The sequence below is a fragment of the Apium graveolens genome, chromosome 6 (genome assembly GCF_009905375.1).
Source record: "Apium graveolens cultivar Ventura chromosome 6, ASM990537v1, whole genome shotgun sequence".
NCBI classification, from domain to species: domain Eukaryota; kingdom Viridiplantae; phylum Streptophyta; class Magnoliopsida; order Apiales; family Apiaceae; genus Apium; species Apium graveolens.
This window is the reverse complement of record NC_133652.1, coordinates 225,240,263-225,254,544: the sequence shown is the minus strand read 5'-3', so window position 1 is coordinate 225,254,544 and position 14,282 is coordinate 225,240,263. Positions and strand designations below refer to the sequence as shown.

The 14,282-nt window shown below is 38.8% G+C and overlaps 1 non-coding gene across 1 annotated transcript; it reads right to left on the bottom strand.

Moving 5' to 3' along the window:
* Positions 1–11,876: 11,876 nt before the first annotated feature.
* On the bottom strand, positions 11,877–11,983 carry LOC141669734 (small nucleolar RNA R71). The gene has a single exon (XR_012553998.1). It is a non-coding gene; the product is annotated as a small nucleolar RNA R71 (small nucleolar RNA).
* Positions 11,984–14,282: the final 2,299 nt, after the last annotated feature.

Here is a 14,282-nt window from a genome sequence, read left to right as displayed (position 1 = left end):
AATCAATAGGTTTCTCTTTTGGAATGATTGGTTCACCATGGATGTTTATAGTGGGATTAGCAACAAGAGGTTCAGGTATGGAAGGTAGTGGTTTAGATATAGATTTGGTTACTTCAGTATTATCTTCACTCCTTCTATGTGCCTTGGCCTTTCTTCTGTTTCCCTTCTGCCATTCCTCTCTTTCTTCCATACTCTCACCAAATATACTCCCAAAAACCTCATCTAGGTTTGCAATCTTGTCTTCACCCCTGACTTCAATTCCTTTCTCTTCTTCAACTTGACTTGACTTTAGCTGTTGTTCAAGCTTTGCTTGTGCTCTTTTGTTAGCCTTTAGTTGCTTGACTTCTTCCTTCTTGGCTATTGAGAATTTGGGATGTCCTTGCATCACACATATGCTCTTTCCCTCTCTAGAGATAATAGCCCTATTTCTCCTTACAGCCTCATCCATGGTCTCTTTGAGATAAGCAATACTCCTACCTAAAAGCTTGTTCTCATCAGCTTTTGGAGGAGGAAAGTCCACTTCTTTTAAAGGATTCTTTGTAGAGTCCTTATTGGATCTTTTATTGGGCTTGAGAATTATAGCTTGTAGTTCTTTGGAAGAAGCTTCTCCATCCTTATGTCTCCCTACTGGCTTGAGCTCCATGTTGATTGGTTCAATCTTTGTGCTATATTTCACAGATGTTGATTTATCTTGTGTAGAGCCAAACAACAGTTGCAACCTTTCATCAATTCTCCTCCTTTGCTCTTTCACTTGAATTTCAGCTGCTGCTAGCTGAATCAAATCAATTCCATCAGGCTTTCCTTTGATTTGAATGATTGGAGAAGTAGTGATGGCAGGAACTAGCACTTTAGATATTTTGATTTTTGTAGATGGCTCTCCTTCCCCTTCCCTTTTACTCTCCCCCTTTTTGTTATCATCAAGGAGAGGGGTCAAGCCTTGTGCTTTTGCCAGCTGCATTAGGAGACTGGTTTGAGATTGTTGGTTGTGAAGAATGGTGGCCACAGAATCTTCAATAACTTGAACTCTGTCTTCCAACTTGGCCAGCCTTTTCTCAGTAACTGATTCCTTTTTCAATCTCAAAACCAAGTCCTGCAATGTACCATAGGGCATGACTGAATCCAATTTTTCAGAACTGTAGGATTTCAAGTCAGTAATATCCTTCCTGAGATCATCCATACTCAGATTCTGCTTTACTTGCTGCAACTTCATGAGATGCAGTGAGTCCAGGTGAGCTTGAAGGATAGCCTTGATACTTGCATGTGAAGTGTTCTGAATGGCCTGTTGAATAGTGTTGATTTGTTTGACTAAGGAGACATTGAATTCCCCTGATCTATACTCCTTTGTCAAAGCCCATTCAGGTAGATTTGGAATTGAACTAGGGCCTTCATCTCCCCCTAAGTTCATGCTTCCATCAAAAGAAACAGAGTCATCATCATCAGAATTTACTCCAAATTCCTCAGATGGCTCACCAGCTGTAGAAGGCATCTTGTTAATAGCAGCTTTATCCCTTTGAAGAGATTCTGTTGTGTGTACTAGATGTAGTGTCTTTTCTGCCTCCTCATTGCCCTGAGCAGCCAACATTTGATAGGCTGACACAGGATGAGTAAAAGTGTCAGCATCCAAGGAAATGTTATCAATTACAGCTTTGTAATGTTGCTGAAATTGTCTTTCCTTTTCAGCATCATCCACAATCATTGACTCACTAGCAATGGCTGGTTCCACCCTTATATCTACTGTACCTGCCTTTCTCTCTTTTTCTCTATTTTCTTGCATCAGGGGCTCCCCCTGGCTCACACAACTCACTCCCTCACCTTCACCTACTAAGGTGGTACTCCTCTCACTTACTTTTGCCATACTGGAAGAAATAGCATGCATTTTTGAGCTCTCAATCTCTCCTTTTGCCTGGGAGCAACCCAGCCTCTCACTCAAATTTTCACTCCCTTCCCTCAATCCTAAGAGTGATTGTACAGTATTCATGTCTTCTACACTTGGAATTGATTCAGTTATGTGTGGAGAGACTATCAACGGATGTGGAATATCCGTTGAAGGTGAAACTGATGTTATCAACGGATAACTGCTGTTAAGCTTATCCGTTGAAGAGCAACCACTTGTCAACGGATGAGTGATATCCGTTGAAGAAGGAAAAGAAGTTGAAATTGAAAGTGATATAACTGTTGAATCTGTGTAGATTGATTTGAGATGTGGTGACACAGATCCTTCAATTATATCTAAAAGAATTTGCGGGTGATCCAACAAATCATCTAAGAGATGATGATCACCTGTATTTGAGTGGGGCTCCTCCCTGAGTTGTAAAGAGGGAGAATCAGGAATTGATGGTAATAACATATCCACATCCAGAGATGGTGATGAAGTGTTTGGTGATTGATGTGTGATTATTGTGAGAGAATGGGGCTGTGACTCCACATTTATTGGAGCCACATCAAACTGAGTTTGAGAAGGCATAGATACAGATGGATGTATCTGTGCAGTGTGTGCACCCTGTGTAGAAGATTGGGTTCTTGCCTTCTTTCTTCTAATAAAAGCTTTTGTTGGTGAGTGTTTGGCTTCAGTGTCCCTCCCTCGTTTGTTCTGTGTTCCTGGTTGGGAACTATTTTCAATAGTAACATCCTTTTGGGAGGATGCAACTAGGGATGTGCTAGATACCTTTTCAACCACCACAGCTTTTTGAGAAACTGTGGCTTGGCTAGCTTGGGAAGCACTTAACTCTCCTTCCTTATCCTGGGGGTTTCTTTGATGTTCACCCCTCCCCTCACCACTCACACCCTGTTCACTCCCCTCAGGGTTAATGGTTGGTGTTACAACTGTTGTCTTTTGAGAAACAACAGAGGTGGTTTTCTTTGTCTTTGATTTTGAAAGTTTAGTTTTGGTGACCTTGGTAGAAATCTGTTGGGGCATTGTCACAGATTTCATGGCCACACTAGAAGATAAAGAAATAGAGGGGTTGGAAGAAGTAGGAGTTGTAGAAGCAATTACCTCACCTACCTGAGGTGCATTCATGATTGGTAAATATACCAATGGCACACTGCTGTTGAGATCCATTCTCAATAAATCTGCAAGAACTCTTTTCTCTTGTGCCCAGCACTTGAGTTTATTATTCTCATTGATTATGACCAAACCTTCAGCAACATGGTTAGCCAATAACATAAAGAATCTAGCATAATAGATGTTATTAGGTCTATTAGCTTTGTTACCTAATCTAGTACCCAATTCTAGCATCACATAGTTGCTAAAGTTAAAATACCTATCAGAAACAAGCATATAGAGCATATTAACAAGAGATGAAGTTATGGCATCAAAATTACTAATTTTCCCAGAGAAAACCTTTATAAAGGCATCCCCAAGAAAACTCCATTCTTTCCTAAGGCCTTTTCTTCTAATACTCCCTAAACTAGCAGAGTTAAGAGAATAACCTATGGAATCTAACATGCTGGATACATCATTATCAGTGTGTGGTGTCATGGCATTGTTCTCAGGTAATTTAAAACATGCTTGTAAATCATCACAGTTAATACAGTGATTTTTACCTTTGAGAGTGAAGGAGATAGTCATATCTATGGAGTTGAACTCAGCAGTTGTCCAAATCTCCTCAACTACTTCACAGTAAATCGTTGGGGCTTCCAGCATTGCATAGCTAAGTTTACAGTTTTTGATGAAGTCCATCATTTTGTGATAGTCTGAATGGGCTTCATTCTTTTCTACCAAAGCTATGAAATTGTTCTTCTCATAGATGAACCCAGATTGAGACATAATTTTCACGACTGGTGCCATTGTTGTGAGTAGAAATTGCAGAGAATAACTTGAAGGTTTTGCAGAGAGAAAATGGTAAATGCTTGAAATTTTAAGAAAGCGTAAAGTAAAAATGAAAAATCAGAAGGGCTTATATGCTTTCAAAAAAAAATTAGTAAAAGATTAATCAATAAGTATATGTTAGTGAATTTCAGCCGTTTAAGAATAAACTGTAAGTATTCTAACAACTACCTTTAAAACCAATACATACAGATGTATGTATGAGTATTAACGGTTAAGAAAATAGAATCAACGGCTGTGAAACACCTGAATCGACTGATGTGACATTTCAACGGATAAGGCAAATTGTCATCCGTTGAAAGGTACTTCAGTTTTATCCGTTGACGAATAAAAATTCCAGAAATGTATTTGTCTTTCAACGGATAATGAATATCCGTTGATAGAGCAATTTTGACTTTCAACGGATAGGAAACATCCGTTGATGGTATAAACTTTGTTAAAAGTCAAATTTGTTCTAGCAACTAATATATTTCAGGCTTCAATTCAAATTGCAATAAGGACATGAATTTTAAGAGTAATTAAGCATACCTAGCTCACTTACTAATCTTGTGAATGTTGATTCATCAAGTGGCTTGGTAAATATGTCTGCAATTTGTTGTTCACTTGGAACAAAATGTAGTTCCACTGTACCATTCATGACATGCTCCCTAATGAAGTGGTACTTTATATCAATGTGCTTGGTTCTTGAGTGCTGTACAGGATTCTCTGTTATGGCTATGGCACTTGTGTTGTCACAAAAGATAGGAATTCTATCAACATGAAGTCCATAGTCAAGGAGTTGATTTCTCATCCATAACACTTGAGAGCAGCAACTTCCAGCAGCAATGTATTCAGCCTCAGCTGTAGAAGTAGAGACTGAATTTTGCTTTTTGCTAAACCATGATACAAGCTTGTTTCCCAGGAATTGGCAGGAGCCTGTTGTACTTTTCCTGTCTATTTTGCAACCTGCATAGTCTGTATCTGAATAACCAATTAGATCAAAGCCAGATTCTCTAGGATACCAAATACCTAAATTTGTTGTACCCTTGAGATATCTGAAAATCCTTTTGATAGCTATTAAGTGAGACTCCCTAGGATCAGCTTGAAATCTAGCACACAGACATGTAGCAAACATTATATCTGGTCTGCTAGCAGTTAAATATAAAAGTGAACCAACCATGCCTCTATAACTTGTAATGTCCACAGACCTTTCAGTCTTATTTAATTCAAGTTTGGTGGCAGTGGCCATGGGAGTTTTTGCAGATGAACATTCCATTAAGTCAAACTTCTTTAAAAGATCATGAATATATTTAGTTTGACTAATGAAAATTCCATTACTAACTTGTTTAATTTGTAAACCAAGAAAATAGGTTAGTTCTCCCATAAGGCTCATTTCATAATTACTTTGCATTAGCTTAGCAAACTTTTTACAAAGTTTATCATCTTTAGAACCAAATATTATGTCGTCTACATAAATTTGAACAAGTATACTAGAGCCATTAACAATCCTAAAGAAGAGAGTTTTATCAACAGTACCTCTAGTGAAGTGATTCTCCAAAAGAAATTTTGATAAGGTTTCATACCAGGCTCTAGGTGCTTGCTTCAGTCCATAGAGCGCTTTCAACAGATAATATACATAGTCTGGAAAATTTGGATCTTCAAATCCTGGAGGTTGACTTACATAGACTTCTTCCTCTAATTTCCCATTTAGAAATGCACTCTTGACATCCATTTGATAGACTTTGAAATTGGCATGAGCTGCATAGGCTAGAAAAATTCTGATGGCTTCAAGTCTTGCAACAGGAGCATATGTCTCATCAAAATCTATTCCCTCTTGCTGAGAATAGCCTTTAGCAACCAATCTGGCTTTATTCCTTATGATAATGCCATTTTCATCCATCTTGTTTCTGAATACCCATTTTGTGTCAATAGGACTCTTGTTCTTTGGTTTGGGTACCAGCTTCCAAACTTGGTTTCTCTCAAATTGGTTTAGCTCTTCCTGCATAGCTAATATCCAATCTGGATCCAATAAGGCTTCTTCCACTTTCTTAGGTTCCTCCTGAGATAGAAAACTACTATACAGACATTCATCTTGAGTAGCTCTTCTTGTTTGCACTTTAGATGATGCATCACCAATGATCAGTTCAAAGGGATGATTCTTGGTCCATTTCCTTTGAAGTGGAAGATGTGCTCTAGATGAGGTGGCCTCAGTATTGTCATGATGTGAGACAGAGTGTTGACTAGTTGAAACTCCCCCTGAGTTGTTGGTCCTTTGCAGGGAACTTGGAGTTCTATCAACTGATGATGTAAATCGATTATCCGTTGATAAACTATGATCAACGGATGCTTCATTTAGTACTTCAACGGATGATACACCATGTCTTTCAACGGATACTGTATTGCCTCTATCAACGGATGCAGAATTCTGACTTTCAACGGATGCAGTATTTTGTGCATTATCCAAGGGCATGTTTTGAATCCCTTTTGAAGTGTTATCTCCATCAGTCTCCTCTTCACTATCATCACAATATATCTCAATGTTGTCAAATTTGAGTCTCTCATATTGTCCCTCATCTGTTAGTCCATCAATCTTTTTATCATCAAACACAACATGCACAGATTCCATAACAATGTTGGTTCTTAGATTGTAGACCCTATAAGATTTTCCATCTGAATAACCAACAAATATCCCTTCATCAGCCTTTGCATCAAACTTCCCTTTATGGTCAGATTGATTCCTTAGTATAAAGCATTTACATCCAAAGACATGAAGAAAGTTTAGAGTTGGTTTTCTTCTCTTGAACAACTGATAAGGAGTCATGCCTTTAGCTTGATTGATCAAAGAGATATTTTGAGTGAAACAGGCACAATTAACAGCTTCAGCCCAGAAATATGTTGGTAACTTTGATTCTTCAAGCATTGTTCTGGCAGCCTCAATTAAAGATCTGTTCTTTCTTTCAACTACCCCATTTTGCTGAGGTGTTCTTGGAGCTGAGAACTCATGCATGATTCCATTTTCTTCACAGAACAGCCTCATTGATAAATTCTTGAACTCAGTTCCATTGTCACTCCTGATATTCCTAACCTTCAGGTCAGGATGATTATTGACTTGCCTGATGTGATTGATAATGATTTCACTTGCTTCATTCTTTGATCCAAGAAAATAGACCCATGAAAACTTTGAGAAATCATCTACAATCACTAAGCAATATCTTTTTCTTGCAATTGACAATACATTGACTGGTCCAAACAAATCCATATGTAGCAGCTGTAATGGTTCATCAATTGTTGTTTCAAGCTTCTTTTTGAATGATGCTTTCCTTTGTTTGCCTTTCTGACAAGCATCACACAAACCATCCCTTGAGAATTCAACAAGAGGAATTCCTCTTACTAGGTCCTTTTTGACTAGATCATTCATTGTCTTGAAATTCAAATGGGATAGCTTCTTGTGCCATAGCCAACTCTCAACTGAACTTGCTTTGCTGAAGAGACAAGTAATAGATTCTGCATTTGCAGAGTTGAAGTCAGCTAAGTACACATTTCCTTTTCTAACTCCAGTTAGAACCACTTTGTTGTCTTTCTTACTAGTGACAACACAGGCTTCAGAATTGAAGGAAACTATATTCCCTTTATCACATAGTTGACTGATGCTCAGTAAGTTATGTTTGAGACCATCAACTAATGCAACTTCATCAATGATGACATTCCTTGTTGAAATCAAGCCATATCCCATAGTAAACCCTTTGCTGTCATCTCCAAAGGTTATGCTAGGGCCAGCTCTTTCCTTAAACTCTGTGAGCAGGGAGAAATCTCCTGTCATGTGTCTTGAACAACCACTGTCCAAGTACCATAGATTTCTTCTATTTCCCTGCACACCATAAAATCAATCAATTTGATTTTGGTACCCAAGTTTCCTTGGGTCCATTCTTGTTAGCCTTTCTCCTAGACTTCATTCCTCCTGCATCTCTAGACTTAGGTAACTTTGAGTCAACCTTGGTCTTGGATGTAGTTGGTTGAGGTGTAGGGTTAGTCACAGAATCATTTAGCACATTTGGAATATGATAAGGCATGGATTGTACATACATGTTATTCCACATAGGCATATTGTATGGCATTTGAGGCATACTAAATGCAGCAAGATAAGGATTGTTAAAATATGGCATGTTTGCAAAATGTGCATAAGGATTCTGTTGAGACATAGTAGGCATAGCATGTAGAGATGATGCAGACATGTTAGGCATGGAAGAGGGTACAGTTATGGGGGTTTTCTTAATAGATTTGCAATTAGCAGATAGATGATTAACACTACTACAATGCACACAGCTTTTTCTAGGAGCATACCTATCAGGTGTGTAATTGTTATGTTTGTTAACACCTACCTTCCCATTTCTGTTAGATTTTCTTTTAGTTTCCTTTTTATCCTCAACCATCTTGAGCCTATTATTTAACTGTTCTAAGGTCATGTGCCCTATATTCACCTTACTGACATCTTTGGATGTGCTTGCTTCTTCTTTAACAAAGTTCTTGGAAGTTGAACCAAACTTTTTGTTGAGTTTCTTTAGATTTTCATTAATAGAAACATCTGCCTGTTTTAATTGAGGAACCTTCAACGGATGCTCATTTTCTTCCTTCAACGGATAACCTTCATCATCCGTTGATTCCACATCCGTTGACAGCCCATCAATTAATTCCAGTTTCTTTTTGTTTTTATCCCAGGCAGTTTCACAGAATGATTCAATTCCTTGAACCTTGGCAATTTGAGCACTAACATCCCTAGATGTTTTCCAGGCTTTAATCACCTCTTGCTCTCTCTTTAATTGATTAGAAAGTATTTCTACTTTCTTAATAGATTCAGTTAGTTCATTCTCAACAGATATACAATGCAGCTTGGTTTTCTCTAGGTCAATCAACTTATCTTCTAACATAGCATTTCTATTACTTAAAAACAGATTGTTCTCTTTAATCCTACTATTTTCTTTAGCAAGAGATTTAAGAGACACACGCAAATGATACAATTCAGTAGACATGTCATTAAAAGCATCATTGCACTCTTCTTTAGTAAGTTATGTTACATCAGTAGTGATTACCTGAGTTGTTACCTGATTGCTTGATGAACTAACTTCATTTTCCTCAGAATCAGCCATGAGAGCTAAGTTGACATACTCCACATCTTCATTCTCTTCCTCTCCATCAGCTGCCCAATCTTTTTCTTGAGTAATGAAAGCCCTTTCCTTTTGCTTGAGCAGATCAAAATATTTCTTCTTGTAATCTACTTGGTCAAATTTCTTCTTTTCAGAGGTTGGCTTTCTGCACTCACTTGCAAAGTGTCCACTTATACCACAATTGAAACACTTGAACTTTGATTTGTCCACCATGTTCTTATGAGGTTTAGTGGCTCTAGTGTTTTTCTTAAACTTCATCTTTGCAAATCTCCTGGACAGAAATGCAAGATGCTCATCAACACTATCAGAGTCATCTTGACTGGAGTTGTCTTCATTCTCAGCAACTTGCTCTTTTCCTTTGCTTGATTCCTGATATCTTGTACCATCTTTGGAGTTTGATGTAGATCTCACAGTTTCTTGTCTGCATTCCCTCTCATTTTCAGCTACCAATGCAACTGAACTTCCTTTCTTTCTCCCCTTCTCCAATACCTCATCCTGTTCCAACTCTAGTTCATAAGTCTTCAAGATTCCATATAATCTTTCAAGAGTGAAGTCCTTATAATCCTGAGAGTTTCTTAAGGAGACAGTCATGGGTTTCCATTCCTTTGGCAAGGATCTTAAGAATTTAAGATTTGAATCCTTCACCTGGTACACTCTACCATACAGCTTCAATCCATTCAACAGCTTTTGGAATCTGTTAAATGTGTCATTTAAAGATTCATTTTCTTCAAAATGAAAATACTCATACTGTTGAATGAGAAGCCGCATCTTGTTCTCTTTTACTTGTTCTGTACCTTCACACAGCAGCTGGACTGTGTCCCAAACCTCTTTGGCAGTTGAGCAATTTATCACATTATCAAACATATCCTTGTCAAGACCATTAAACAAAATGTTCATAGCCTTCTTATCCTTGTGGACTTCTTCTGTGTCTTCCATTGTCCATTCTGCTCTAGGTTTTGGAATGGATTGACCAACAACAATTGTGGCCGTAGCAACTGTGGCTACTTTGTGGGGAATGTGAGGACCATTCTCAATACAGTTTACATAACCTTCATCTTGGGAGAGTAGATGAAGGTGCATTTTCACCTTCCAGTGGTGATAACTGTCTCTGTCAAGAACTGGGATTTTTACTCCAATATCCTTCTTACTCATCTTTGTTAGATTCCAAGATCTTTAAACTCTTTGTTTGTCAAGAGCCTGCTCTGATACCAATTGTTATTTCTAGAGAACTAACAATGAGATTTACAGAAGGGGGTTGAATGTAAATCTCAAAACTTTTTCAAGTTTTGAGCAGTTTATAAAGACTGTGTGTTCAAGATGAACAAGTGTGTGAATTGCTTTAAGCTGATACAGACAGATATATATTCAAACACAAATGTAAAGAACACAATAAACCTTTAAAAACTTTTCTGGTGGATTTGTTGTTCCACCAGAGATGGTATTTCAGAAATTCTGTGATCTAAGAATTTGATCACAGCTGCATCCTAGTACAAACTAGATAATTTTTCTCTCAAGATTTTTCTAAACAGCTCTGGAAAAATTCTTATCTAATTACTAGCTACTACTTGATTTATATATTACCAAGTTTACAAGTAAAGACAAGGATATATAAAATAATAAAGTAAGATCTCCACTTGTTTCTTCTCCAGTTCACTCCAGTACTTTGTTGACTTAATGTCTCTTTATACTAGAGTAGAACGGCTGCTTTTTCTGATGTTCCTGAAATTAGGCTGCCACATTTCAGTTATCTCTGTTCACCCACGTGCCTCTGTTTATAGGTACAACTATCACTTATCAACGGTTAATCAACAGAACATCCGTTGAAGCTTTCATCCGTTGATGCACTCATCCGTTGAAGGATGTTATTCATTAAAGCTTTAGAGACATCCGTTGAAGCTTAGCTTCTCATCCGTTGAAGGTCTTTAAGTCATCCGTTGATACCACTTCATTTATACAAAATTACAAGGCATGAAATATTTACAATTGGCCTTCCTATCTGCATATCTTCTAGTAGTCAACATGACTCATAGTTTCTCTCAACTTCTAAGAATTACATCTTAAATACAGAGACTGAAATATGCTACAACACTAGACTTATTTCTAAGTAAAGCTACACCATCAAAGGATAGCCAAAGTGGTCTTATCCGTTGAGGCTACAGACACTGAATTTCTACTTAAGTGTTTTGTTAAACATATCATCAAACTAATGCACATATATTCCTAACAACATGTTTTCGCCCTAAAAAGTTTTTGGCGCCGCTGCCGGGGACTCGGCTATTTGTTTAGTTTATGTACTTACCATCAGTGGTCATTATGACTCATTGATTAAGACGTGTTACTTATTGTTTCCGGTTGTGTTTCAGGTACTTTAGCGAGCATTTATGAAAACACGTTCTCGCACTCGCAAGAGGACTTTAGATACGGATGAGGAGACAGACGAAGTTCTTGGTATTCCGGAGAAGATAGAATTTGAAGATTCGGATACAGAAAGTGAGCAGAAAGAACCAGTAATCATGGGTGATCGTACAGTTCCGGCAGACCCAACTCTTATGGACTTTTCTCGGCCTAAAATTGATGACATTCAGTCAAGTATCCTTCACCCGGCTATTCAGGCTATCACTTTTGAAATCAAGCCGGGCACTATTCAGATAGTGCAGAATTATGTTTCTTTTGGAGGTGCTGCTACTGAAGATCCCAACATGCACATCAGGAATTTTGTCGAGATTTGTAGTACTTTTAAATGTAATGGTGTGATTGATGAGGCTATCAAGCTGAGGCTTTTCCCATTCTCACTAAGGGATAAAGCTAAGGACTTGTTACATTCTGAACCAGTCGGGTCCATCACTACTTGGAAAGATCTTGCGCAGAAGTTTCTGGTGAAGTTCTATCCAATGGCGAAGACTGCGGCTATGAGGAGTGCTCTTACTCAGTTTGCGCATCAACCTACAGAATCTATGTGCGAAGCTTGGGAGCGCTACAAGGAGATGTTGAGAAAGTGTCCACATCATGGTATGCCTGATTGGATGATGATCACTAGTTTCTATAATGGTTTGGGGGCCCAATCTCGGCCCATGCTCGATGCAGCAGTTGGAGGCGCCTTGTGGGCCAAAAGCTATACTGAGGCTTATAATCTGATTGAGACGATGGCTGCAAATGAGCATCAAAACCCAACTCAAAGGATAATGCCTGGGAAGGTAGCAGGTATTTTGGAAGTTGATGCAGCTACAACTATTGCAGCGCAGCTCCAAGCACTGTGTCTATGAAGGTCAATTCTTTAGCCACCTATGGAGTCAATCAGATAGCTATGGTCTGTGAGCTTTGTGCAGGTTCTCTTGCTATGGATCAGTGTTCTCTTATTAATGAACCTGTTCAGTATGTGAACAATTATCAGCGACCGCAGCAGCCTGTGCCAGCTACTTATCATCCTAACAACAGAAATCATCCAAATTTCAGCTGGAGTAATAATCAGAATGCTATTTTGCAACCATATCAGCAAGGCGTAAGTAAACAGTTCAATCCACCTGGATTCCAGCAACCATAACATTATGCTCAAAGGAAATCATATCCTCAACAAGGAGGTGCAACTCCACCCTCGAGTGCTAATTTTGAGGAACTTAAGCTGTTGTGCAAAAGTCAGGCGGTTTCTATCAAGACCTTGGAAAATCAAATTGGTCAAATAGCCAATTCAATGCTCAATCGTCAACCTGGCATACTTCCCAGTGATACTGAAGTGCCAGGAAGGAAGGAAGCTAAAGAGCAAGTCAAGGCTATTACCTTAAAGTCTGGAAAAGTTGCTGATACTGAAAAAGCAAAAGACGGAGAAGCTAAAGTTGGTGATGAAGAAGCTAAGCAACGGGAGAAAGTGGCGGAACCAAGGAAGACTACTATGGAACACACTCTGCCTGAGGGTAATACAGGAGAGAAACAACTCTATCCTCCACCACCTTTTCCTAAGAGATTGCAACAACAAAAGCTGGATAAGCAGTTTGGTAAGTTTCTGGAGGTGTTCAAGAAACTTCATATCAATATACCTTTCGCTGAGGCTTTGGAGCAAATGCCTAGTTATGCGAAATTTATGAAGAGTATTCTTTCAAGGAAGGTGAAACTGGACGACCTTGAGACCGTTGCTCTAACAGAAGAATGCAGTGCTGTGCTACAACAGAAGTTACCTCCAAAGCTTAAAGATCCAGGTAGCTTCACCATTCCTTGCACCATTGGCAAGTTGTCTTTTGACAAGTGCCTGTGTGATTTGGGAGCAATCATCAATCTGATGCCGTTGTCAATCTTCAAAAAGTTGAATTTTTCTGATCCAAAGCCCACCTACATGTCTCTACAATTGGCTGATCGTTCTATTACATACCCACGAGGCATAGTGGAGGATGTGCTAGTAAAGGTGGATAAGCTCTTCTTTCCTGCAGACTTTGTTATTCTGGATTTCGAGGAAGATAAGAAGATTCCCATAATCTTGGGGAGACCTTTCTTGGCTACAGGCCGTACCTTGATAGATGTGCAGAAAGGTGAACTTACTATGAGGGTGCAAGATCAGGATGTGACATTCAATGTATTCAAAGCAATGAAATTCCTTACAGAAGACGAGGAGTGCTTAAAGGTGGATTTGATTGATTCTGCGGTTACTTCAGGACTTGATCATATGTTAATGTCTGATGCATTAGAGAAAACCTTAGTGGGGGATTTTGACAGTGATGATGAGGATGGCAATGAGCAACTACAATATCTAAATGCTTCTCCTTGGAGGCGAAAGCTAGACATGCCATTTGAATCTCTTAGTACTTCTGACCTCAAAAACGCTGAAGGAAAGCTCAAACCATCTATTGAGGAAGCACCTACCTTGGAGCTTAAACCATTGCCTGAACACTTGAGGTATGCTTTTTTAGGTGATGCATCTACTTTACCTGTCATTATTGCATCTGACCTTTCAGGTAGTGAGGAAGACAAGCTCTTGAGGATCTTGAGAGAATTCAAATCGGCTATCGGATGGACTATAGTAGACATCAAAGGGACCAGCCCTTCATACTGCATGCATAAAATTCTGCTAGAGGAAGGTAGTAAGCCGACTGTTGAGCAATAGCGAAGACTTAATCCTATCATGAAAAAAGTGGTGAAGAAAGAAATTCTGAAGTGGCTGGATGCAGGAATCATTTATCCTATTTCTGACAGTTCTTGGGTGAGCCCCGTGCAATGTGTACCTAAGAAAGGAGGTATTACTGTGGTAGCAAATGAGAAGAATGAGCTCATCCCCACACGAACAGTCACAGAATGGAGGGTATGCATGGACTATAGAAAGTTGAACA